This window comes from Dicentrarchus labrax, unplaced genomic scaffold (assembly GCF_905237075.1).
Source record: "Dicentrarchus labrax unplaced genomic scaffold, dlabrax2021, whole genome shotgun sequence".
NCBI lineage: Eukaryota > Metazoa > Chordata > Actinopteri > Moronidae > Dicentrarchus > Dicentrarchus labrax.
Window position 1 is genome coordinate 15,348,396 of NW_026136708.1, and position 26,628 is coordinate 15,375,023.

Sequence of the window (26,628 nt, forward strand, 5' to 3'; positions counted from 1 at the left end):
CTACCTGACAAGCTTGTTTTTGCAGGCATTGCAATGATGTTTCCTGAGGATTAACCCTAACCTTAATGTCACCTTTACATGCCGTGACATCTAACCCTAACCACAAACCAGAGCAGCTGCAAAGGATCACACAGTGATAGTTTCACACACCCCATGATTATATAAACATTGTAAGTTATACTCAAACGGTGATTACAATCAAACTTAGTTTACTTAGTTTGTACTTATTTTATTTCAATTTATGCTGCTAAACTGCCCGGTGGGTATTGTTGTATATTGTATATACTGTACCTACGTTTAACTGCAATTTTTGTTGCACTTTGTCACATTTAGTTACTTGTTTTCTTCTTTTCTACTTATGTTACCTGTAAGTGCTCGCATTTTGTTGCATTTAGTTAATTGTTTGATTTATTTTATGTAACCCTTTTTTTAAATTTTATTTTATTTTATGTTAGCTTATTTTTACTCTAACCCTGTAGTACTTTACTTTACCACCTTTGTATTGAAACTGTTGCACAGTAATTTCCCTCCGGATAAATAAAGCTTCTTGAATCTTGAATCTTGAAACCAATGCCCTACAAGAAAGATACGCCCTTTTCTGTATGCCATGTAGTTAAGAAACCACTCAGTTCTGATTAACAGATAAATATAAAATGTTTACGTCATACATCTATCTGATCTGAGGATCCGAGCAGCGACACAGGCTAACATGAATCCCCAGTCTCTTCCACCTGGTGAAAAAAAAAGTTTGTTTCGTCTGTGTTGACATGTTCCCAACAGCACTGAGTTTATCAACCAAGATAAAAAAAATTGGATATAAGCTATCTGGTTTCTCCGATCACAGAATTGAAATATGCTGATCATGATGAGGAAAGAGAATATGCAAGCAGTAATCTTAGAGGTTTGCAACAGGAGCTGCTCTTGGGAAGGGGTAGGTAACATGATCACTGCTGATATGAGTGAGCACTGAAGGCTACTTGAGGCTGTATGATGGTGTCTGAGAGGCTCTGCTGTGCCAGTCTGAAGGTCAAGGAGAGTGTCACTCCTCGGTGGGGGGGGGGTTGTACCCTCCATCGCCCCGGTGGCACCAGGTCTGTCTGTCTATGAGCCCGACTGCAGTACAACAACCTGACACTGGTGTGCGCACTGCAGCTTCCACTCCATCCTTCTCCCATTAGGGTCTGCACCAGCCAGAGTCAAGTAAGCCAGAGAGAACCAGGCCCAATCAGGAAATCAGACCGCCCTTCAAAATAAATGATCCGATGATTCACTACTAAACAAATTGTAGGTAATTATGTGAAAAATACAGCTACTGTATTTAGTGTAGTGTCTAGATCCGTACACAGAAAAGGAATGGCGGGTTTATTTGTATAGCACTTTTAAAGCTCATCAGACATAGGTCTACATATATTCAAGATATTTAAGAGTGAAATTAAACATATAATCAATATAAGTAGGAAAAATGATTGACAATAAAAATAGCTGTATAGTAAAATAATAGCCCCAAATTTAACAAAGGAAATAAATATATTTATTAGTAGAGATAAGGTTAAATATACCCCAAAACACCTAAATTAAGCTTAACAAAGAATTATAGAGAAAAAAAAAGTATAGTACAATCATCAGACATTTAACTTAGAGTTCAAACTCAGACCACAGCCATTGGTTTATATTTATAGAGTTTTTAAAAAATGTATCTAAACTCTAGCTGTTGATACCGGAAACACTGAAATATGAGTTACTGTACTTGTGTCACCACACTCCCTATTAATTTGAAAATTTGTGACCGGATATGAAGTCCCCCCCCTCCCTCCCTTTCTCTCTCTCTCTCTCTCTCTCTCTCTCTCTCTCTCTCTCTCTCTCTCAGGTCTGCGTTGACACCGGCCATCCAGCACAGAGCAGCCTCGACTGCCGTATTCAGAGATCCCAGCTCTCCCAGTTCCTGTTTCCGCCGCAGCCTTTTTTCTTACTCGAAATTTTTTTTTTTTTTTTCCTGGAGCAACAACTCTCGGCTGCCGCTGCGTCAGACCCAGCCTCCGCAGCCCTCCGGTCGGATGCCGCTGGAAGCCGGTGTACCATGCCAAGGTAGGTGATAACAACCCTGCTGCATGGCGGAAATGTAGGAGCTACGGAGGCAGTGCTCAACCCATAGGTTTCCCCCTCCTGCTACATCCCGGCCTGTTGACTGCGTCGCTGCTGAGATCACGGTGACCAAATAGCGGTCACGGTAGGTAGGAATTTCTTGTCCCGTTATATCGGCGCCGTTACCCGGACATTTTTTTTTTTTTGTTGTTGCTCTGCTTTAGAGGTATGTGTCGCTTTATACGTGGGCTTTCGTTACATCCATAGAAACCTGACCCGCGTTTTTTATTTTGTGTGTGTGTGTGTGTGTGTGTGGAGAAGAAGCAAGTGGGCAAAAACAATTTACCGCTTATCCGCGTAACGACCGCGGTAGTTAGCCTGAAACCTACCGATTTAAAAACCGCAGCATTACCTGGACTGAACCGTATGAATGAACCGGGTGGTGGTAAAAGTAGGTGTTCATTTGGCAGCCCTCCTTTCTTTTATTTAAAGGCTAAAGGCATCAACAGAGCTAGAAGCGTGTAGCCTATTAAGCTAGCTGTCTTGTCTTGTGTGCGTTTGTTTTGTGTTTACCGTGCAGCGTTATATTTATATATATATATATGTATATATATAGTGAGCCCTCGCCGTTGAGCGAGGATAGAAATGCATTTAACATCGCACACATAACGTTAAAAACAAAACACACACATGACATATTGGGGGTGTTTGACACTTGTGTGTATCCTTGAGTGTTTCCCGTCCACCTCTCTCTCTGTCATTGTGTGTTATGTGTGTCGGAGAGCAGACAAAGCAGCTGCCTGTGTTTCAGCCTCAGTGCTCTGCTGCTTGTATCAGGAATTGCTTTGTAATAATCACCACAGCCAGGCGTGCGTTTGTTTTCAGTATCTGGAGGTGTGGTTAATGTGTAATAAGGCCTTTCTGATATGTGATTAGGACATGAAACGGCCCTGCTCAGCCCCCCCCTTCATCGCACCAGGACAGTCAAAAGTGGGAGCCAGCCAGGGTGACTTCTGCTTCCCATCCCTTCCTGTACACTTTTACAGCTGACCGATAATATAGATGGCAGCACCCATATACACAGGCTGTGTGTGTGTGTGTGTGGGGGGGTGTCTGTGTTCAGTGTAGCTCAACTGATATAGTCTGGCGTCAGTGCTGGTAACACCACAGAGGTTCAATCCCCAGCAGCAGCAGCAGCAGCAGCACCCATTAGAAGATGTATGCCGTCACAGTGATGTGAAAGTGCCACCAAATGGTGATGAATGCACAGCCCATTGAATGAATGGGTGTAGTATTGTCATGATCTCACAGCTGAAGCCGAAGTCAGAGCATGTGAAGGAACAGAATACTGTAAGGCACTTTTTAATCTCATTTAATATGACAGATTCAATGTAAAATAAGTCTTATTGCTTTCACGCGAAAAAAAATCAATTTGTGATATGGATGACGTATGGCTTTTCTAGTTTTTCATATCACTGAATGTCTGCAGCTGATGTTACAAGACATATATCATCTCTGTGAAGCATGCTGTGATTTATCTTTTCTTTGACAGCATGTTGTCAGACCACAAATTATTAGCTCGTAGTGTTGTATAGCGCCGCAATTATCCCCAAGTTCTGATCCATTTGCAGCCAATATACATTGTGTTCTCATTTGAATTGTAGTTGCTGACAAGGGAGAAACTGAACACCTATGGACTACTAATGCATCATTAATGTTATCTAATAAAGTCAGCCTTGGTAACTGGAAGCAGATTGATTGAGTTAGTAGCCTTAACCCATTCATGAATAAGTAAACAGCCATATATATTGCTGTGACAGCAGTCTAGGCCATGGCAGGGGGAACTCTATCTTGGATTCCATTGGCGAGTAATGTGCCGCTTCAGATTGACGCCCCCCCCTTTTTTTTTTTTTCCCCTTCTGTTTTAAACTGTCAGGGGCCAATTATTTTACATAAAGCAAAGTGACTCATGCCTTGGCAACAAATTTCTGTGATCTGGGCTTCACCGTTTTATATCAGCCAAGTGCAAATAATTACATTAGAGCAGTTCATTCCAGTCTCTGTAGTTTTTGATGAAGCACCTAAATTAAATAGTAGTGATAACATTCAAACTAACCCTTGAAATTTACTTGGCAGGTTTGAAGGTTTTTTTTGCACAATGCCTTCCAGGTTGTGTTGTTTCTGCTTGTTGAGTTGATTGCATCGGACAAATGTTGCTACCATGTAGCTACGGTAACACTGCATCTATAATACAGGAGAATGTGCTTTCTAGAGAACACACACACACACACACACACACACACACACACACACACACACACACACACACACACACACACTTGAGCTGGTCAATTTTGTCTTTCCCCTTCCTTCGTTTCCCTCCCTCTCTCTCTCTCTCTCTCTCTCTGCCCTTTGTGCTTCTGCCTTCCATGCCACTGTCTGTCTTCATTTCTGACTAATGAGTTCATTAAACATATTAGTGTTGCTCTGCCAAAGAGGTTAGATGCGGTGCGGTGAGCAAAAATGGGCGGTGTTTCATAATTTTATCTGTATTTAGCACTGTGCACGATTTGTCACGTGGCAAGCTCCATTTCTCTGTTTGGTTTAGCGCAGCAAGCCACTGCCAAGTGGAGTTTTATTTAAAATAGCAGTTGGATTTGTTTTTCATTTCAATTCTGTCTGCAATACGAGCCTGTCACCTGCACAGCAAGTGCCTCTGTTTGCATGAAAAGCCATTGTAATTTCAAGCATCACAGTGTTTTGGCCCACTGTACAGTGTGTGTGTAATGCTTGATATTGGCTTCAGTGGGCTGTTTATACATTGCTTTTTTGCGAACTGTTGTCCCAGATATATCCTTTTTGTTTTTTCTGAAAATGTCAGACGGATGAGAAGAGAAGGCTGAATTGAGCTATGAAGGAACCAAACAACACATTTGAAGACATGTTCCCTAGTTTGGGGGCTTCATGCTAAAAACACAAAGAACATTGAATTGAAGAGGCTATGCAAGATACGGAAATGCTTGTAGCAAGCTGCAGTAACAATACTACCAAAAGAGGAAGCTCATCTGGAAGCATTGTTTTTTTTTTTTGGTATTGTTCATCTCTGTGCAGGGTATTTCTGCTCCCCATTTCCAGACAATGTACTGTAAATAGAACAGAAGCTGCTGAAAAGGAGCTTTTGCTTTTGTTGTTTCTGTTTTGAGGAGGGTAAAGACTGAAAGGTTTACATATGGATATATGGACACACACATGCATCTCTAAGTCTTATTAAATTAAAGACTGAAGGTATTTTTCATGATTGGTGTTTAATGTCGGTTTTCTGTCTCCTCAAACCCTCTAACCCCTAACCCCAACCCTCGTGCATTAGAGTAAGGACTGTAGAGCTAACCAACTGTATATCCTGTGCAGGAACATACCTGTAGTCTCGAGTTTCCTGTAAGCTTGCTGAATGCAGCCTTTCTAAAGGGCAAAATCTGTAGGAAAAAGGCCTGTCTGCCATCACTCTTCTCTTGCTCTCATCCAACCGGAGGGTCATTATTATCTGTATTGTAAGACAGAGTGTCTGTCTAGTGATCGTACCAACCAATCACAGGGCGAGTGTGGGGCAGGTTTCCATGGAGAAAAGCGAGCCAGGCTGTGAGGCTGCTGAAGCTCAGCTTGAGCAGCCTAGCCTGATCCAGGCTGATAGCATTCTCCGGCAGCAGAAAAAGAAAAGGCCCCAGCAGGCTTGCCCTGCTGTCTGCCTGTCTAAATGTCTTGCTGCTTGTCTACCTGTCTTACTCAGCTGAATGTCTAAAGACAGGGTGGAAGGAGGGCAATTCTGAATAGGAATTCAGTCAGACAGGCACAATAGGAGCTTGGCCTGATAGCCATGTGGCATCAGATTGGATTTGTGTAGGGACTGGACTCTAGATCACATTATGCCTTAGCCTTAGCCATCTTGGGTGGGTTTGGAGGTTGTGTGAATGTGTATTTGTTTTGGGTTGAGGGGTAGACCAGTCAGAGATCCTGACCTGGACTCCCCCTCAAAGAGTGTGCTGCCTCTGCTCTGTTTGGCCCTGCAGGGAGGCTGCCCAGCCTGCAGAGCACTCACATCAGAAAGGATGTGTATTTGTGTGTGTGCACATTCACTTATGTGTGCTTGCTTTTGCTGTATCTTGGGGAGTTATTGCTGCTGCAGCCTGAGCAGGGAAGTGGGTCTTACGACATTTCTTCTCGGCTCATTGGAGCCGTCCAGAAATAGGCATGTACCCATCCACATGCAGCTCTTAAATTCTCTCCTTCTCCTTTTTTCCCCCCTATTCAATAGGAAGCACTTAACTTCCTTGTTGCACACCCTCCCGCGTGCCTTTGCATTAATTTGTCTCTGAATATGCATATATATGTGTCTGTGTATTTATTCTTGATTTCTTTTTACCGTATCTCTGTGAATGCTTAGCACCATGACAAGAAGAATGCAGTGAAGTTTGTGGCGTACCTCTGCATGAGGAACTGAATTCACATGGGTATGACACACACTGAGAATTTTTAGCTCATCAGAAGTTGCTGAGGGACTCACTGTGGGACGCAAACAGCGCCCCCCCATCCCTGCCAACCACCCACCCACCTACCCACAAAATCCCCTAATGCTCAGTGCCCATGGCCCATCAAACAGCCTTGTCAGCCCCTCCGAGTCCACAGCTCAGGCCAGGATCAGTGCAGGCATGAAGGGCTGGAGGGATTCGGGGATGCCGCTAAAGATTCTGCCTGACAAGATACTGCACTGTCTGAGTCTTATGCACCCTACAGCGTCTAACTTAAAATGGGATCTGGACCTACTTTGCTTGCTAAAGGGCTCTTTCTAGCATGGGAGCCTCCTGAAAGTACAAACCCACGCTAGTGGCATCTACGGATGGATGGGACAGAGATTTGGAGTGTAGAAGAGGCAGATGGGTACGGAGGGGAAATTAGTGGAGAAGAGAGAGGTAGTAATTGGGACAGCTGCGCAGCTTGAGGCGTAAGCAGTCAGATCACCCACCTCACTTCCACTCCCCACTCTCCCCACCCCAAAAAATAAAACAGAGCGCCAGAGAGCCAGATGCTGGCCATTAGGATCACAGTGACAATAGCCCAAATTCATTTTGCAGCCAGAACACAGAATGCACAAGCCCACAAAGACACACACACATAGGAATAAAAAAGGAGAAGACTATGAGCTTCTCTGACAGAATGGGTGCATTTCCCACACTTGGTTAGGAAGGTTGTGTGACAGGCCTGCCTCTGCATGGGGGTTTGTAGATATTATTCTGTTTTCAACAGGAAGCCCAAATTCCCAGCAGCCACTCACCTCTACCCACACACACACAAGAACTATTGAATGGCCTTCATTTAACCAGTGGTATCTGATCCAGCACTAGCCAGTATTGGGTGGCCTGTGTGTGACCTTCACATAGGTCCAGAGAGGGTTCAACCCCAGGCCCCTGCAAAGTGGGACCTGGACAATGATGAAAGGTCTGTATTATCTTTGTCACAGGCGGGGGGCTATTTATGTCACTGGTGCCAGGCCTGCTTCCTGGAGGGTTTGTTTGCCATGGTGCAGGAAGTGTTTGTGGATTTGTGCTGTTACACTATTGATCCCCAAGGGGTAAATACATCTCTGTGACCTCCATTGAGAGGTCATAATGTAAGGTCAGCTGCACTGCGTAGACCTCGTAGCTGGAAGGGATTCAGTGTTTTGCTTAGTACTAACCCTGTAACTTCTGTGCCAAGTTCACAGGAGGTGAGGTGGTTAATGGGCATTTGTCTATCTCCATATCTATCAAAGAGTTCATTGTAAGTGTGTGTGGCATGTGCAGTGTGTGTTACAGATGGTTGGCGGTGTAGGGCGTCGGATGAGAGGATTGTGAAGGATCGTAGAGGATTGGCCTGATTGGATTTCCGTTGCAGGAGTCCTGTCACCTGACCCAGCATGGTGCTCTGAAAGACAGCAGGGTAGCAATCAGACAGCAGGCACACTGTGACTATACAGCAAAATCTGCATTTGCGCACTGCAGACACAAACATCCACAGTACAGAATATTAAGAAAAAACTTTCCGAAAGTCAAGTCATTTTGATTTATTTAGCCCAATACCACAAATCCAAAATTTGCCTCAAGGGGCTTTACAATTTCTACAGAATATGACACCCTCTATCCCTAGATACCTGATGTGAAGTAGGAACAAATCCCCCAAAAACCCTTTGAAGGGGAAAACCTCTCATGAAATAGTAGCTGTGTGTACAAAACAGATCAACATAGTAAAATTACAGAGCAGACCAAATATAGAGAAATTCAAAACATGTGAAAATATATGGAGCCAGGAAGATGTCCTCCTCCTCTCCACCATGGAGAGCTGCAAGAAGACAGACTACAGGCGACACAGTGCATGCACACCATTCACTCAGATAGGAGAAAGGAAAGAAACAGACAGGGGAGAGAAAGACTAGGACAACAGGCACGCAAGGGGGAGAGAGAGACAGAGAGAGAGAGAGAAGAGGAGGAATCTCCTGGAGGATGAAGAAGATTCAGATCCAAAACATCTGGAATGAAGCACCGTCCCAGGACGGCTGATGGTCCAGCGCAGTGCAAAGAAAGGACAAGGAGGAGAGAATAGCAAGAGAGAGGCACGAAGCTCATTTGTTTGTAGGACAACCATAAACAGGGTTAGAGAGATGCAGTAGTGTATTAAAAAGTGTAAGTCATTGTTTTCAGCAGGACAAATATTGACTTTAAGTACAAGGCTTAATAGATTCACTAAGACCTGCAGGAAAGGTAATGGCAAAAGATACAAGGCCTGAAGTAACCAAAGAATAAGCAACTAAGTAAAAGTTATGGCAAAAACATTAGTTTAAAGTTTGGATTGAAAGGCCTCAACAGAGTCAGACTGTTTGATGTCAGCAGGAAGGTTACTCCAGAAGAGGGCACGATAGGAAAAGACCCTGCAGCCTGCTAACTTGCTTTTAACTCTGGGGACTGACTGGAGACCTGTATTCTGAGAGTGGAGAAATATGGATACACAACTTCATACCAAGTTGTAAACAACTTTTGCCAAATCCTTGATTCAGTTCTTTTAAGAGGTGTTACAAATATTCTCTTTATGGAAAAGTTTAACAGTTAAGATGGAAATAATAGACGTAGTTTATAGAACCTTTATTTATTGATATTGGTATCTTTCCTACTCCTTACCAAACAGACCAAATGTATGGGGTTGCATGATGATCAATGATTATACTGGCAAAAATCCATTGTTAACCAGGCTGTGATGCTAATTTCTCCAATAAGTAGCCTCAAAAGACCAGAATGCAATGCAGCAACAAGACATTTTGTGTTCTCACAAGAGTGCATAACACTCTCAACTAGGAAAAAGCTCTGATATGCTTACTCTCTTTTTCCCCCAATGCATATAGGTCTATAACCCACAGCTGAATAAAACAGCTTGTTCCATTGAGCTTGTCAGCCCTTTTCTCTGGGGGGTGTTGAAAAGCACTCTGGGAAATATAGGAAATCACTAACTGAAGTCAAATTAGAAGAGGAAGGCTGAAAGAAAGTGGGTACAACAAAATAGTAATTATACCAATCACAGAATTCAACTCCTGGAATGTATTGTTCATCACGTATTGATGATTTTCAACAGTGCAAGAGAATCTGAGGGTGGATTATTCTTTTTAGTTCTTTTCTCACACCCCTTCTTTAGGGCTGAGGTGGATTTAATTGAGGACATCAGCACATGATTAGGGTGGTATTTTACAAAGAAGGACTAGAATTTTAACCAGATAACTGTGAATGGTGTGTTCATTTTTTAATCATCAACATACGTTACTGAATTCAGTTCCTAAATCTAACTGTATTGCATGACAGATTCAAATGAGTTTCCATAGGATTTAACTATCTTCCTCAGGATCTAACAAACATTTTTTTTTGTATACTACCTCTGGCTTTCAGTTTTATACATATACAGCAGTACGGCAGATGTGGACAATCCTGGTGTGTCTAATTTCGTTCATTGAGTGCACACCCCTCAAATAGGCAGACCTATCTGCATGTTCGTTGTGCAAACGGAAGGATCACAGAAGTGTTAAGGAGTGGATTACACGGTGATCCTCGCAGTGATTTGACATTAATTCATACCTGTGCAATTTGCTTACCCAAAGACAAAAAAGAGCCACAGAAGTATATCTGCAAAACATTACATCAGCATTACTTTGGCTTATATTGCAGCTGCAATGCATTTGAGGAATAGATTTAGGGTTATATTAACTTAATAGATGTGACTTGAAACATTTCCAGGAACTTCCCCTTTGGATGATTGTGGGAATATCTCCCACCGGACCTCTCGGTAATGTCCACTCTCTTGTTGCTTAATGATATTTCTGGGTATTAAGGAGTTCTGTGTGCCAGAGAACTCTCATTCCCAATGCTTCAGTTATTGATTTAGTTATAAAATAAATTTATAATGCTCATGTTGCAGGCTTTGCACTATAGATATTGCATTCTCTTATATGGTAATATCAATATGAATTTCCAGCCCTTGTACAGTGTAGATGGCAGGTGTTTGTAGGTTGCAGGGGCAGTTTATATAAGTAATGTGCATGTCTTGTGAAAAGTAACATGTATTACTCTCAAAACAACATAGATCCTGTTGACTGCCAGGGGTTTTCCATCAAAAAGGGGAAAATTGATTTTTCAGTTCCACATCACTTCTAAAATAAATGATTACAGAAGTGAAAAGGGCTTTGCATTCTTATGTAAACCGTAACCATAATGAATTGAGCTGTACATTTGCTAGAACACTGTGTACGTTTGACTCATTATCTTTGTCATGTCATCCCCTGACCTCTGCCATCTATCTTTGCTGTAATGCCATGCGTTGCAGAACAGTTGTTTCACAGATAACGTCTAAGAAACGTCTTCCTGTGTTACATTTGCTTTTAAGTGCAGTGTTGGAAGTCTGTTGTTTCTGAAGCGTCAGTGTGTATCTATAGTTTAGCTGGTTACATGTGGGGAGGAGTGTGATTTTACCAGCATGAGGTTTGAGGAGCAGGATAGTGTGGTCTTTTATCCTTTTGGGATTTGGGAAGTACAGTTGCTGCTTCTTTTTGATGCCTTTTTAGGCTCCATGGACCCCAGAAAGAGGAAAAGAACAAAACACTCAGCTTAGACTGTTGATCACCTGTTATTGGAGGAGAAGCCAGAAAGGTTTTAGTAGTCGCTACCAAATTCATCATCAACCTTATTAATAAATTGTTAATGTTATTCTATTAATCTATCCTAATTACTTTTCTCAACATGCAGCTACAACTTGAAAATGAGATGAGCATTGTTATTGATTGTTCTGACACAAAATAGCATGAAATGGCAAATGTAACAAACTACTTATACCCATAACATGGTATGCCATGGTATGAAAATTAGCGGTGCACATTCGCTTATCCATGGTATTGATTTCTAGGGCATTGGTGTTGTTTAAAAAAATAATAATTCTACCATATTAGTGTTATTAAAAAATGTAAGACATCATATTTTGTGAAATAAGAATAAAACGTTTGTTCAGAATCAGAAATACTTTATTGATCCCTGGGGTGAAACCAAAGAAAACCTGTTTTGATTCCTTTTAAGGGTCATTAATTGATAATAATAATTGTGTTATACCATGTACCATTATACCGTGAAACTGATATTTGATTAGATATTCACAAAACGTTTAACTGGGGCTCTCCTGTAATTAACACATCACGATCAGCTAGATCATTTCTCCAGAGAAGAGTTGGCACTCAGTTAAACTACAAAAAGTTCCCTCGTGGTCGTAGAGTGATTTTACAGAGTGATGTGTCTTTTCACCCTGATCAGCTCTTTTATGTTATGTATCCTGCTGCCTCTGCAAGCTTGTTGATGCCCCTCAGTCCTCCTCAGCGTTAGTGAGAGTGGCAGCATTGGCATTCACCTATGGCGAAGCCCATAGCGAACCAGCAGGAGACCATTTGCATCTCACAGGCCTGTCATGTAGCCCCAGGGGTATTGCATCACATGGTGTCACCTCCTCCCATTCTTCTCTTTTCATGTTGTCGTGGTAGCACCCTCCACCGCAACCCCACTGCTCCTTATTGCTAGTGCCATCAATGCAGAGGGGACTTTATAGGGCCTGCTTGGCAGACCCATTCCTCAGTTTTAGCTGTGGTCTGGGAGAGCAATAACAACATGCCAGTCAGATATAAGAGCCCCTAATAGGACTCAATGTGATGACATAGCAGTCCAAGGCCTATTATGCTGTTGGAGCTGTGGGACAGACGGGGAGCGGAAAAAAAGGAGGGAGGGAGCAAGTGACTGACCACATACCAAAAAACGGTCTTCATGGAAACAGTAGGGCAGTGCGACAGAGGACTGCTTGGAGACATTCTGAAGCAATGGGATGTATGCTGTCTGTCGGTGACCCAGTATTAGTTTTGACGAGGATCGAGGAGACACTCGTGCGATGGCAGCCATACTACCAGGTTTCCAAATATGCATCTGTAAAATAGCTGTGTGACAAGTCGCTCCAGAAACAGAAAACAGCCTCCCCTAGCCTGGTTTTTACTTGTCTTTGATCTTGTGACAACAGCAAAGAATTGAAGTTGGCACATCAACTCAGTGAGGAGCTTTAAACACCCGGTGAGGGTTTTGCCTCCTCACTTTGATTTGTGTTGTAAATGAATGATTATTATAGATGATTCCGGTGTTATGGTTGTCCTCCAACTCGTGATGTTCAAACAAAAAAGAAGAACAGTGCAACCACCTGAACTGCTTTGCTGCCACATTAGAGGATGAATGAAGTGCAGTATGGCATACTCACTCATCATTATTCCACATGCACAGCATAGAGAACATGTTATTGAGAGTCATAATGGTAGCCTATAGCTGCTGCAGCATAATGTTCCCCTTCTGCATTTGAGAGCTAATTACATGTTCACTATTGAAGTACTTCTCCCAGTGAGTGGGGAAGTCTTTACAGCATGGGAGAGGGTCAAGCCTGACCAAGGTCAAACTGTGAGGGTCAAGCTTCATCTGTAAGTTTACCCTTCTCTTTTAAAGCTGACCCATCCACTCGGTTGAAATAACAAAACCCCTTCCGCGCTCTTTTTCTTTTTTTCTTTCATAACAGCATCATCGTCCTCACTCGGTCTTTGCTCTCCTTTGGCAATTGCTGCCCTAATTGAGGCACTCTTGAGCCATGTTTATCACCGTGGCAACGTTTCCCTGCAGATAATCATTGTCTTGTGGATTAGCATAACAACAGAGGAGAGGCTTTGCTTTAATTCCACTAACACTGGACCAAACTCCTTTGTGTCGGCTCGCCTGCCGGGGTTGTCTTAACTGGGATTAGAAGCATGGGCTGCTAGCGCCCACCAGGCCCCCATATTCCGCTTATGCCCCTGCTTTCGTACTTGAGCGAACCCTCTTCGAGGACTTGGATTTTTCTTCCAAGCAAAACCGAAAAATCACGATTTTTAGCGTTGTTTTATTAACCATATCTGAATGTTAGACTTAAGCACTTTGTTCAAAAACTTAACTTGAAAAGAGTAGTTCACCATTAACTACTTATGTTAATGGACTGAAAGCCATCCCAATGAGATTTACTCTCTAGGTTCCATTCTGGCCTTCTCTCAAAGGACTGAAGTTAAAGACCTAAGAAGCCTCCCAGTGAACATGGCCAGATCAGCACCAGAGCCTTTGAGACAGACGCTGGCCAGTTCAACAACGGCGGTACCAAGGTGATCTACCCAATGGACTTACATTAAAGTTCAGCGCTTTAAGCTACCGCAACAAGTCCCTCTCCATCTGTCTGCGCTGTGCTTTCCATTTCATGTGGACACCATATCTTAGGAAGATAGGCCACCACCAGATGCGATTAAATCCTACACACTAAAAACTTGCTGTCATAGAGAAGAGTGAGATGGTATGGAGGAGAAGATTTCAGATGCTGTTGATTTCCCAAGCACTTTGTTCAAAACATTTATGTCACGGCCCCACCCAAAAAAGAAAGAAATACTTCAGATTATTAATTAAAATCATGACACATTGCACTGGCATGCAGAACTGCTTGGCTGGTTTTTATGAGAAGCGACTCACAGTTGGTAGCAAGTGGGTTTGGTTGGTGGCAAGTGCGGGGAGAGGAGGCAGGCGTGTAGCAGGAGCGTGCCATGCTGTCCTATCCTGATCTGTCGGTGCAGTGCAGCAGGGGCTCCATGGGAGACTGGGTGTAACCACTTGTCTGTTTCTGCTAGCTGGAGCACAGAGGCAGAGGAGTGAAGGGGAGAGGAAAGGCGTAGGGTGGAGTGGGGCCAGCCGCTGACCCCGTAAACACACAAGATTAAGAGGAATAATAAAAAGGGGTCTTGGCAGTGCTTCACTAATATGCGTGGTAATTTAAAGACGCTCTGAAAAGAAATGTCAGTGATGTGTGGGTGGGCACATTTAGTGTGTGTGTGAGAGAGGGAGGGAGAGAGAGAGAGAGACAGAGAAAGATCCTCACATCAACAATCTCCATGGAGGATTCCTGTGGTAAAGCATTCTCGGCTTCTCAAGCAAACAAGTGGTGAGGCGTGCAAAAGGAATTTCAGGCCCTCTCAAAAAGATGACCACACACCATTGCAAAGGAGCTCCTTTGAAAGATTAGCAGAGTCTATATGCTCTTGCCACAGACAAACACGTACACACCCTTCTATGTCTCCTTGTTGATTTATTTTGTGGGTTGGTGGTTTCACACTTTTTCTTCTTGCTGACATTATCTAAGTATGCGTTCCTTTGCCAGGCTTCTTTCCAGACTAATTTGTTGTGTTTAAGGCTACCAACCCACTAGCCAGCAGTGTTTAATTCAGTTGAACTTGCAGTGTCAGTACTTGGCAAGGCCAAGGCAACTTAACATAGCCACTAGCTCCGGATAACATTTCTCTTTTTATTCGAGCGACTGTTCGAGGACACTTCATGCTGCGACCCATGTTTGAATTAGATTTTTCAAACGAAACAATAATTTAGAATCCAAATAACTTATAACACTGCGGGCTACTTGTATTTGCCTCTAGTGTAGTGCTGTTTACAAGTGGGCAAGTGGTGGGGGAGGGCGAGTGGTGTGAGGCAGGCTGCTGGAGCAGGTGACATCTGTGACCCAGCATAACAGCCGTGGATGCTGGACACATGCTCCTTCCTCAAAGGGTACTGGCACCCTTTCTGCCTCATTGGGCGCATGCCCACACTCATGGCCTCAAACACATACACATTTTTAAATGCTTCATTTGAATGAATCCACTGTACATGCGGTTATCTTGAAACTATCATGATTCAACGTACCTTTAGGACATAAAGGCTACAAAAATAATCCCCTAAATGTTTCTTTTGTCTATTTCAGTGACTAGAGGGAATTTTTCCTTTTTTTCTTTCATTTTAGACTGTTGACCCACACTCTACAAGCTGCTAACAGCTACTTTGTGAACATGACAGACTGCCAAACATCAGGATCATCAGCTTACAGAAAATGACCTCCCGATATGTACAGCTAAGAGCTGATAGTAGGTCAGTTTTTCCATTTCACACAGAAATCTAATGGAAAACCCATCTCAGGAATGGTTGCAGCTCTGTGCTCTTCACATATATAACAGCACACATACACACTACATACTGTACATAGAACCAATGCATGTGCATGCTTTAATTGGAACTTTCTCCAGCTTCATAAAATGACAATCAGATGATTGATCTTTCTTGCTGAGTTATTAACCCATTATATTTACCAAGCCATTAGCTGCTTGATAATTGAACTGTTAATTAAAACAAAGGCCTTAGTTTCCCCATATAGAGTCCCAGACTCTCCTCGCTGAGCTGAAGACCATTTTATACTGGAAAAACAGAAATATACATTAAAGAGCAGAATATTAGCACTCCATCCCTTTCCCTCCATTTCCATTCCCTCGGATCGTCCAATATGTTTTATTTTAGGATATCCCAAAGAATTGCAGGTTTTTGACCTTACAATCTTGAAATAAGTCAAAAAGTATTATTGTTTAATTTTCTTTCAATGCAGCTCAACATGATTTATAATACAGTTTTACATCAGCTCTCCCCCTCTATATTGCCCGTCCCTTCTCCTCCCTCTCCCTGGAGGGAGTGCGTTTCTCCTGGTCTCTTGTTGCATTCTGATAAAGCAGACTCTCTCCCTCTGATGTCTCTTATCTCTTCTCATCTCCTGCAGTAAAGACGGTCTCTGTTTGTTTTATGCTTCCTGCCAGTTTTTCCTCTTTCTATTCAGTTTTTTTCTTACCCCTCTTAGGTGACGCCCATTGCCTCGTCCCAGTATTGTGTGCAATGGATCAAATTTGTCAGAATAAGTTAATGGTGTGCTGACCTGCCTCCTGACCCCTGCTGTTTATCAAATTCTATCATATACTGTAGCTAGATACCCCCATCTACACCCTCCCATTCTGTGAGAGGTACAGATTTGTTGCTCCATATCTCTGGCAGTGCAGTATTCTGCTTGCTTACTGCCGTTGACAGAGTGTGTGTCCAGTGCAGGCTATGCTTGGCTGCATCAGGGTAATACTGCTGGCTAGCTCAGATCCAGCAAACAAACAACATATATTATGTTGGAGGCAAGGAGAATGGTTGTGTAGCCAAGGGGCCTCGCTCTGTATGTTTGAATGCATACTACTGTGTTTTTGTACATGATTTAGTTAGTGTGCGCATTGACCTACGATGTAGCCAACAGTGAAAGAAGCAGTAGACCCAGTCTCCATCAGACCTGCTCTGACCATGCTTAAGGCAGCGGTGTAATAACAGCAAAGTTGAACTTGCCAGAAGTAGAAACAGTCAAACGCAGCACAGCGTATAAATTTGTGTCCGCTTACTGTAGCTTTGCAGTGTTTGCTTTATGTGCACTCCATGGCAGTGATGGTGTAAGGATGAAGAGGTAACCACAACCTATCAAAACCAGGAAATGGAGCTGAAACTTGAGTTAATTTTACAGAAAATGAAACTACAGTTTAAATAATTAAAATCTTTTTCAAGCAAAGGCAAGGCAAAAGAATTCTGTTTCCAGCTTTTTAAATGTGAAGATCTGCTGCTTTTCTTTGACATTTTATTCACTAGACGATTAATTGAGAGAATAATCATCTCAAATCAGTAATGAAAATGATTGTTAGTTGCAGCCCTCAATTTTATATTGTTGGGTTTTAAAATGTTAGTGACACAAATTAAGCCAGATTTCACTTTCGGCTCTGGAAAGCATTTTTCACTATTTTGTGACATTTTATTCACAAAACTGATCAACTGATTGATCAAGATAATAACTGATAATGATCATAAAGCACTGCTGGAAATAGCTAGGAAGTTTTAGTCTCTTGAACAGCCACATAGTTACAGAGAAACTGGGGCTGAACAAAATGGTTAAAAAAAATCATGTTTCGATTGTTTAACATATATTACAATTGTGATATGATTAGTGGGTATTTTCACCAAACAAACTATTAAAATTAGTGGTTGCCCAATATGGGTTGGCCGATATTAATGTCAATATCACAACAAAGCTAGGTCATATGTAATTGTATTCTATAGGAAATGTAGGCAAATGTTTACAGCAGGATGCATGAGAGTTATAGTACAGGGCTCAAAACCACTTTTTCACTACCTTCCCAAAACTCACAAGGGGGAGTGCTAACATTGTTCCACATCAGCCACACTACCAAGGCTACCTGCAGATGTGTCTGAAGATTTTGTTTATCTGACTCTTGAGCACAGACAGCCAATGCCAATTATCTCAAAATGCCAGATAATCACTAAAATCATGATGCTGGGACATTTGTTGAGGTCTGTTGGGATCTGTTTTCTTACATCTGGAGAACTAGATTTTTAGGCCAGTACATCTCTGCAGCATTACAGTGCTTCATTATAATGCTGTTTTGTCACACAATTGACCTTTTATTTGAAAATTCAAGCTTGTGCAGTTTGAATATTGCACTTGGCCACATTGTGATTTGATAATATTTTTAACAAAAGAAGATGGGCTCTGGTGAAATAGCGGCATGGGGAGTTGGGTGGCCATAAAGGTGAAGCTATCCTTTTAACAAGCTATAATGCCTCAAAATGATTAATTTTGAAAAAGCTGACTACAGGATGCTGGAAAGGGAATGAAAAAACAACCGAGCCTGGAAAAGGAAATGGAAAGTGCAAAGCAACATTTTTATATTCACTAGAGGTGCATATAAAAAAACAAATAATCTGGCATTCTATCTATTTAATTAAATGGATCAACCAGATGAATAAAAATGTACACCAAAGAAATAAATTCACGGAAGGTCACTGTACTCAAATGTAACCTCAACTGTTGTATTGTCATTTGAAGCATTCTCTAAATCGACTATAAAGAATTTTCACACCATTTATTCTTCCTTTTATAATGTAAAAACTGAGGAGGGAAAGGACACATCATCAAAAGTATCAGTTCTGGTATTTGAAGCAGAGGCGTTCATTTTCAGATGCAGAGTATGAAGGGGAGTTGTCAGCACCTGTACCGGTGTTACGGATACTGTCAGTGCACCTCTGATATTTTTGTCCAGTTGCACTCTAGCATGCAGTGGGGACCTGTTTGCAAAGGATCTGAGTGGTCTAGCCAGACGGCCTAACTGTCCACACTGTGGAGTCTGACCAATACAAGGCTTTGTTTTCCTTCACTAACCCTTACCCTAATGCTTCCTTCTGCCCACAAGAAACCACTAAAATTATTTTTTACCATTGGCTTTTGTAGGATTGAACCTCTGTCAGAGAAACATTCCATGTCCATGAGTTTTAAAATATAATGTTGAGGAATGTTACCCTTATTTTCTCTTCCTGAAATTTTCCCTTTGCTGGCACACTATTGCATCAGTGTCACTAATCATATTTGTCATTCATTCTGGGGATTCAGCGGCATGTGCACACAAATGGTTCAGGTCATGTTATTATTATCAAAGGAACAGTAGTTCTGATTTGAGACGCTCCTGTCAATATGATCTGACACATTTAGATCTCATTTCATCATTTCACATCTCTCTCTCCATCTGTCACTGTTCCTCACGCTCTCTTCTTTTTTTATCAACCCATTTTGCTTTCACTTCTGTTGTCTGTAAACACAGGTGGCAGATGGATATATAGAGTTATATTTAATGGTCATACAAACACACCCTCTTGTTGTCTTTAATATTCCTTGTACTAAATCCCTCTCTGTCTCTCTCTCTCTACACAACACACACACACACACACACACACGCAGACACTGGCCTGTGATCAGGTGTGTGTGTATGAGGTGGCAGTCTGCTCTCTCCGTTAGGTCCTCAGCTCCCACCGGCCTTCCAGATGGCCATGGTGTCAGCACCACACCTTTTGCCCACACAACACTCCCTACATCCTTCCAACCCCCACCCACACCCCCTGCTCACTGTAACAAAGTATGCAATTACAAATTAAGTGAAAGATGTCTTGTACAAAGGCCCTCATTAACATTTATCTGATACTGATTACAGTTTAGGGATTTCTGGCACAACTCCATCTATCCCCAAAGTACATGTAAATGTAATGTAGTCTGAAAAGGTCAAAACTCCGACTACACTTGGTATACAACAGGACTTTATTGTGAGACCAAGATGCCTTGAGCCAAAACACTCAATAAAATGATTACAGATTACTCTAGATTTCACATAACTGTCAGATCAGTGGGAAAATGATTTTAAATTACATAAAATGTGCAAGGTCTGCCTAAGCCGTTGCCAGCCGAAGCGAACTAATAGGCTAATCCCTCCAAAACATGATGTCCTCCTTTAACCTTCTGACACTTTAATGGACATTTGCTTTTAAACTGCAAATACAAAAATACAAAAAACAGTCTAATAAATCCAAATACATTTTAGGCATCTCAAAAACAATCTTTCCAAATGCATTAAAAGAACTTAAAAGCATTGCAAGTGAGCATACGTTCGAACAAACCATGAGGTTGTTGGTGTTCTCTTACTTTCTATATGAATCCTTAACCATGTTCAAAGACCATTTAAAGTGGATCAAAACACAGGAAGAATCACAAGCAATTTCTGCATGCAGGAGGATTTTTCCTGCGGAAGGACCTACAAGACACTTATTTGTTTTATAGGTGAAAATGAAAAAGCTTTCAAAAACAACCTATAGATTGAATTGCAATGGCGTCGGATCAGTCAGCAACAGAAAATAGAAAAACAGACTTTTATTTCTTAAAACACAGATCATTAAATTATTCAGTGAAAGTTTGCAGAGGATGTGCGCTCTTGTTCTGCAATGCCCTGTTTCACATTCATACAGCAGCTCCAATTCACTCGGGGAGTTCTGCAGGAGAACCACACGTTTGTTTTCTTCTTGTGCTACAGCGCAAGCTACACATGGAGCAGATTGGACATTATGTGCTTTGTTTGTGGGTAGATGTGAGGTGTAATGTAATCTATTTGACTTGTTGCTCATTTCTATTTTTCAACTATGATTCAGTCCACTTGTTTGTCTTTTAATTCAGTCCCCATCATCACACCTTTCAGTCATTATCGCTGCAAGGTTCAACTATTCAAAGCTATTCCCATTTGCTCTTGGTGCTCAGCAGCACCCGTTTTCATTAACGTGCTTCATTCACTCCGTGCTGTTCTCTATTAATACATTCCTCCTTTCACCTCCCCGGTGAATTCCTCTGTACTGTATATATATATATATATATATATATATATATATAAACTCCCCATTTGTTGTCCCTATCATGATCATCTCTCCTGCTTCCCTCTCCTCCTCTTCCTTCTATTCCTCTCCTTTTCAGTCTTTCTTCTCATGTACCATGTGCTCCGTGTATCCTTCCTCCCCCTCTCCTCACATTTCTGTCCCTCCCTGCCTGCCTCCATCCTTACTGCAGGGTTGAATCATCCCCGTTTCTGCTTGCCTTGTCACGTTTGGCCCCCCTGCACGTCTGTCCAGGCCTCATCACACGGCGATGGCGCTAGCCGGGCTGACATCTCGCCACAGCGCTAAGGGCCTCTGATGTCCGTGACGCTAGCGCTGACCTGTCCCTCAGTCCTCAAAGCACTGACATCATCAAAGTGGGACACATTTCTGCCCTGGGGGCTATTAATTGCCAAGTATGGTATGAGCCACATTTTCCTCCATGCCATTTCCAGATTAAAAAGGGAAGGAGACATGGGAGTTTTACATCTTCGTCTTTTCTTTTTTCTGTTATCAAAGATATATTCTAGCTAGCTACGGATTTTTAGGCCTTTTCATGTAGTTCATATCCTGCCGTCTCCTCACTTGGTATTATCTGGCTGTTGTCGGGGAGAGGGACCACATCAGCACTATTCTCTTCAGAGCTTTCCCTCACAGGGGAGCCACTGCTTCCTCACATACTCCACTTCAAACGACACACCTCAGATAACACGCACGCATATGCTCATATGCGCACGTACACTTCGAAACAGCAGAACCTCCATCTCTTGATGCAAAAGTGCACACAAATGAAAGCCCCAGCATTCTCCTTGGTGAAAAATTGAGTCATGGTCCTTCTGCTTGCGTAAACTGACAGACAAGCCAAGCGAAAAATGGAATCAAAATGTCCCTATATTGGGGAGTGTGTGGGCATGAGCAGTGGCACTGTGTGATTCTATAACAAGCACATGCAAATCAAGTCAAACCAACCCCAGGCTCATTAAATAAAACATGGGAGTGAGGACAAAAGCCTGCTCCTACTGTAACCTTGCATATTCATAATGAGCGCTGTTTCCTAATGTGGAGTCGAAAGATGTTACGCAGGTTGACATAATGTGGCTGTGGCCCCTTCTTGAGTGCATGCTGTTGTTCTGCAGACTCTGAGCGGGGCCTGTGTGGTCCTGAACTGAGATTTTGCTGAGATTACAAACTAGAATTGTGCATTCTTTACTTTTTCAGCAACTTTTTCTGTTCAGGCTCCAGCAGGGAATTTGGTTGCACCCAAAAACGTGCTGTGTTGTGAAACAAAATTGTATTTACAGTATTGCTCTACTGTTAGGTCACATGAACATTACTGGGATGAGAAAATAAAGTGCAGTGAAGAATTTCAATTCTGCAAGCAACACAAGGAAGTAGTGTCAGTTACTTCTTCACTATAAATGCAGACAATAATACCCCACAAACATTTTTTAGACTTGTACATATTAGAAGTATTTTGTTCTCGACAATTTATGAGATTGTGGACCTAGAAATTGAGTGGGCTATCCCCTGTGACTGTGATGGCAACTAATAGCTGAAACATTCAATTTTGTAATGACACGAACAAAGAAACTGTACATAATGTGGATCAGTCACATCTGATCTGCTTAATTAGGTCAGTATGGTGCTGATTCCACTCCCGCATATTGTATCCATGCATTCCTCAATTTTTGGGGGGATTAATTTCACTAAAATAATTATGTAATATTTTTTATTTCATCAAACAATACATTTTAATAATGAAACATTTTCTGCCCCCACACTTAACATTTAGTTAAATCCCTGGCTGCCAAATGGTCAAAGAATGCAAATTAAGTTAGGTTAGGTTATTACAGGGCATTTCGTGTGTTCAGAACTTGAAAACTTGACTTTAAATCGAGCTGTGTCCTTCTCAGAAGTATGTATCCAAGGATGAGACTCAGTGCGCATCGGTTCTGATTTTGACTCGAATACTAGTAAGGTAGTTGTAACAAACACTTGAGGGAGGTGGGCAGAGATGCCAGGATTAGATGCCTCCACTGATCTTGGTGATCCCCAGCCAGCGGAGCAGACAGCGGGGAGAAAAAAAAAGTAAGAGAGAGCCCATTTAGATCAGGCCACGCTGATCCATCGCCCAGAGTGATGGCTGAGAGATCTGCAAAGAGGACTGGGACTGTGACAGGCAGTGTTCATTAATGCTCCAGCCTCTGCTGTAGAGTCCAATCAAGGGGCTCCACACACAAGCACCCTCAACACTAAAGCTCACACACACACACACACACACACACACACACAAACACACACGGCTATCCAAGCAATGAGACAGGCGGGCTAAGCGTGGGCACTGATGGCTTCACTGCCTCAATTGATGGGTGCTTAGAGGGGAGGTGAAAAGGAGAGCTGGAGATACGGGGCCAGCAAGACTGAGCGTGAGAGAGATGGAACGGCAGGTCTGCTCTGTCGATGACTCTCTGATAGCCTGAGCTTAGCACCACTTCTGCTCAACATGCAAAGCCATTACATTAACCCACATGCTGCCCAGCTGTTTCCATTAAATGCTCCGGTCCTGAAAATCTCTTTAGCTGTCACCACACACACTACAACCATAATAAAGCTCCCTCACTTCCAGGTGCTGAGTTATACTGGTAAAGGGCTGTGTGCTGTATTTTACAGATATTAGGCGTTTATCCAATGCTTGTATCAAGAGTGAGTCACAGGGAGGGCAACGATAGAATTAGTTTATAGCCGTAAATTGCCAACATTAGAGGGAACCAATATTGCATAAATATCAGTCTCTACAAGGAACTGGCATCGCTGCGTTGTGGCAGAATGTGATCGTGAATCTACAGTCACTGCCGTGTGACAGACTTGGCAAGGCACATAGCAGTGTCTGTCACAGTACTGTGTCTGTTTGTACTGTCATTCAAATGTTTACCTCCCAAATACCCATCTGAAATGTAATCAGCAATGTGTGCATTGATTGTAAGCCTGTTTGGTGGTGTGATTGACTCAAACGCTGGACAAACAGGCAGAGTGCCTGCGAGCATTTTCCTTAGATAAAAAGGACAAATGCTGACTGGAGGCGTGTCGCCCCTGATCTATCCTTGACCCAGCTGTTAGTGAAGACAGTGAGAAAATGAGACTGTGCAAAGCAGAGAATGAGTGCACATGCATGAGAGCAGTTTGCTTTATTCAGGAAGTAAGAGTCAGAAGGCACTCTTAAAGAGCCAATCCACTTCAATAGTTTTATTGCGGCACTGCTTTAAATGGCTGGAAGTGATTTCCTTACAGTTTATCATTTAATGAGATGCTTGTTACTTGTTTTCACTGTCAAAATAGCATCAACTTGTATATCAATATCCCAGTGTAATGCCAATGTGGGTGGCTATTAAGCCTTAATTCTGTAAAATCAAGCGTTACTTTTACAAACTGTAGTCTGTGGTCTGTGAAAGAATGTCTCTTTCGCTTGTTAGCGGAAAAAAATGAGAGGTGGCTCCTTAGATTACCACAAAGTTAAAAGCAAGAAACAGAAAGAGGAAGAAAGACACTTCCTCCCGTCTTGTTGTAGCATTTGTATTGTTCTCAAAACAACATGAAATGAAAGCTGGAGCTTCTCTCAAAATATGCAAAAAAATATATATATATATTTTCTTTGACATTTGGAATTAAAAGACTGACATGAAAATATCTTTAAATTTAAACGTAAATGCTCAAATTATGCTGGAACTGTCCTTTTAGGCAAGCGTGATATTCCCCAGAGAGCACTTGACTGTTTCAAAAATAGTCCCCAAACCAGTCAAATGGCTGCCTTCTCTTTATTTAATAAAAAAATAATATTTTCAGTTCTAATTGGTGACACTGATATTAACAGCCTTCATCAAGTCCTGTTTGTTGGTTTGAAACTGTTGTGCACTTCTTTCAAAGTGAAATGTTCCAGTTAAGATTTTTTTGTCCCAGCTTCCTCTGATTTGCATGGATCATGCTTTTCTGTGAGAGTCACATGAGACAGTAGGAAGCAGGGACAAGACCGATCAGGCTCATTAGATGAGCTGATATATATGTGTCTACAATATGTATGTGTATGTGTTGTTTCCAGTGGCTGCTGGAAATGTCACAACCGACATGTCTGTTTGAGCCCCTCAGAGTGCATCCCTTTGAGCAGTTGGGAATGAAAACAGATCAGGTTTCGCTCCATCAGGAGTGCGGCGTTGAGCGGGGTAATGAATTCCAGGAGGCTGAGCATGCTAACAAGTTCATTATTCCAGCTTGGTTTAGGAGTAATTACCATTTTGCATCCAAAGCCATTCAAGATTGGGTTGCTCTTGTCACATTAAGCCAAGTGTGAATTCAGATAAATATTTGCATAAGCGCAAATGCACTAGGTGGGCCCTGTGCGGCAGTCAGAGATTGGTGTGGCCATGTTGGATTTTCTTCCCACACATTCAGTGGTAGGGGCTTGCTGAATATCCACATATATCCAGGAGCTGAGGAGCAGTGGGCACATCACTGATGGGCTGAAAGCTTCCAGGTTTAGGATCTGATGATAAAAGCATCACAAAGAGGCCTGATGTGAACTTGTGACACGTTTCCTTTTATGCCAGTCTGCTTTGTAGCCCCAAACCTTCTCTCTCATAGGTTATTTTCATATTTTTGCATGAAATTGATAGGGCATGATCCTAATAAGCAGCCATGCGTAGAGCCTACATCAGATAAGCAGATTCATTTAGGACTCAGAGGAACATCATTAATTATTAACAAAAGCACAGACCCTTCCAGTTGTCTATGTTGGTACACTTATTCTCTGACTTTGCTGAGTGCATAGTCTCAATGGTGAATGTGCAGATATATGCAACGTAAGTGTCAGAACTAAGTGTGAACCCATTTTGACATCAACCATTGGTTTGTGGAGTACCGTTTTGAAGCCTTGAGTTTGGCATTTTGGCTGTCGCCATGACAGTTAGACGGAGCCAGCGGAGGTGACATACTGTGAGTAGAGCTGCTCTCATTAGCTGCACAGTTTCGACTCGTCTGTAGCAGGAAACAATGGCGGCTGGTCTGGTCACACACAATCTTGTATAACAGATAAGTAATACACTATAGTTTCTGACATGATTTTAGGTGAGAAATAGTCAACACAGTAACACAATCTTGCTTCGTATTTGATTGGCACTCACTGAGAATGACCTGTCAGTCATAAGGTAGCCACGCCCAAAAGCATACTTTGGCTTTATCGTCTATTATATATCTATATTGGACCATAATTTACTAAATAAACATCAGAATGTATTGAAGAAGATTGAGACCCTAAACTTGTTAGGAAACTGTTTACTGAGCTCATAAATCAAATGAGAAGTCGGCTCATTCTCCATTAGAGTGCATTGTATTGTTTTTTAGTGCAGCCAATGAAGCTCCCTCTGCTGGCCTTTAGATAGACTACAGGTTTTAAGACACTTGCTTCATTTTTCAGACCTGGAAGCTCTGTCCATTATATATACTGTCAATGGTCAGAACCGTCTTGTGCATTATTAAATCTTTTTAAAGAAATTGTCCAATCAATTTACATCTCCCAACTGGCATGTAGAGAGATATTGGTTCTCTAAAATGTCTGTGATTTCCTACCTTTCTTTAACATTTTGCCCTCTGGCCCTCCTCAAGATTCCTCAAACATCATCATATACTATCATTTACAGAGCCCAGCAGTTTTTGCTACAACTATTGATAGTTTGTGTGCCAAAATTTTCTATTCATAACCTTATATTAGTTATTTGTGCCTATAATAAAAAGTTATTCCAACAAATGTGAGATTTGTACC

The 26,628-nt window shown here is 42.1% G+C and overlaps 1 protein-coding gene across 4 annotated transcripts in view; it reads left to right on the forward strand.

Annotated features, from left to right (window-relative positions):
• The first annotated feature begins 1,861 nt into the window (after positions 1-1,861).
• The window catches only part of fut8b (fucosyltransferase 8b (alpha (1,6) fucosyltransferase)), an 80,540-nt gene continuing 55,773 nt past the window's right edge, over positions 1,862-26,628 (forward strand). The window contains exon 1 of one of the 4 annotated variants that reach the window (XM_051408735.1): positions 1,862-2,085. The gene's annotated coding sequence lies outside the window, so the exon portion shown is untranslated. The other 3 variants (XM_051408737.1, XM_051408736.1, XM_051408738.1) reach the window with 3 other exon arrangements.